The sequence below is a fragment of the Pinus tabuliformis genome, chromosome 5_2, assembly GCF_031772625.1.
Source record: "Pinus tabuliformis cultivar Carrire ecotype Pingquan chromosome 5_2, CPIR1, whole genome shotgun sequence".
Classification (NCBI taxonomy): domain Eukaryota; kingdom Viridiplantae; phylum Streptophyta; class Pinopsida; order Pinales; family Pinaceae; genus Pinus; species Pinus tabuliformis.
The window spans coordinates 345,246,528-345,248,027 of NC_142306.1; the positions used below are offsets into that span (position 1 = coordinate 345,246,528).

The window sequence follows — 1,500 nt, forward strand, 5'->3', positions numbered from 1 at the left end:
CTTTTAAATATAATTATCCATCAATTTTATTTGAAATCCAACAAATATTTGTGGGAATTAAAAGTTTAAATTGTGTAGATTAATACAGAGAGACAGAGAGATCAAATAATTGGAGGTCAAAACATTTTTTAAAGTTTTGCATTCTAAACGAGGTGCACACCTCAAGAAGAAATTTTATCTTTCTTAAAACTTGCTAGATCCATGGTTAAGATAGATCTATACTAATGATAGAGGTGCACTTCAATGTGCATGAGGAATCCCTAACCCTTCCTAGCTCACAAGTGATGCAGGAGCATCCGGACACGTCACTGAAAAAAATTAAAGGAAGAAGACAAGTGGACGATCACGTGGACAGCCAGGCCAACCAAAACTGAATTCTGTTCAAGGAACTAAATTTAGTTAAAAATTAGTTATAACTGAATGTATGTATAAAGAACTGAACGATTCCTGAGTGAATCAAGAAGAGGAAAAAACCAAAAATTCTGTGTGAGAGAGGAAGCAAAATGTAGTCGCTGGAGAGTTTTGATTAAGGCTGAAATGCCTTAAGACTATAATTTTAAGTTTGTGCATAATACAAATGCTTTTGTGAATTTATGTCTTTGTGTCTGTTCTATTTTTTTTATTTTTTTGAATGCAGAAGTTTCGTAGAAAAAGAAAATGCCTTGATCAAGGCAGATGAGTTGCTTCAGAATCCATCAGATTGGAAAACTCGAGAGGATTCAAAGGTTTCTAGGCAGAGAATACGGGAGGCCGAGGTTGGAGTCTAAGTAACGGTGAGGACGACTATCAATATACGCATTGATTCTCAAGTTCAGAATTGGGTGAATTCTGCAAGAAAGAAAGAGAGATGAGTGGCGTTTCCAAAGGATCGCACGAGGAGGATGAATCATATGCAGACAACCCGTTTGGGATTTTGCTTGTTCTTGGGATTTCCGGGTTTGATCGCCCTGAGCACGGCAATAGCTACAGAAATTCAAACATACCCAGGCCCCTGAAGTGACATACGAACATGAAGAGTGCACCCCTCCAAGCATCCCTGCTCTGGCGCTGGAACTGGCTGCAACATTGGCACTTCTGCTTGCGCAATTGTCAGCCAATGCGATGGGGGGCTGCGTATGCTGCCGTACTAGAAATGTGAACAAAGTTCCCTCTCGGAACATATCCATAGCCACACTTAGTTTGTTCATGTCCTGGATAACGTTCACATTTGCGTTTTTCCTTCTGGCAGCCGGGTCGAGCATGAACCAGGGACAATATAGAAGGTGAGTGAAAGTATCAGAAAGCAGATGATGACCTGGAGAGTCGTGTTGAGAAGACTATCGGAAGGTTCGATAGGCTTCGTGGGCCCATAACCCACAGGTCTGAGGCTAGAGCTTGTGAAAATACTGAAAATGAAGTTCACCCAGACTTTGTTTTCATCAACAAGTTTTTGACACACACACAAAGAGAGAGGGGATCTATGAAGGGCATAGAGAGTTTAAATCGAGATTAAATCTTTGG

The 1,500-nt window shown here is 40.5% G+C and overlaps 1 pseudogene; it reads left to right on the forward strand.

Moving 5' to 3' along the window:
- Nucleotides 1-881: 881 nt before the first annotated feature.
- LOC149158906 (protein DESIGUAL 2-like) lies at nt 882-1,266 on the forward strand (annotated as a pseudogene).
- The last annotated feature ends 234 nt before the right edge of the window (nt 1,267-1,500 follow it).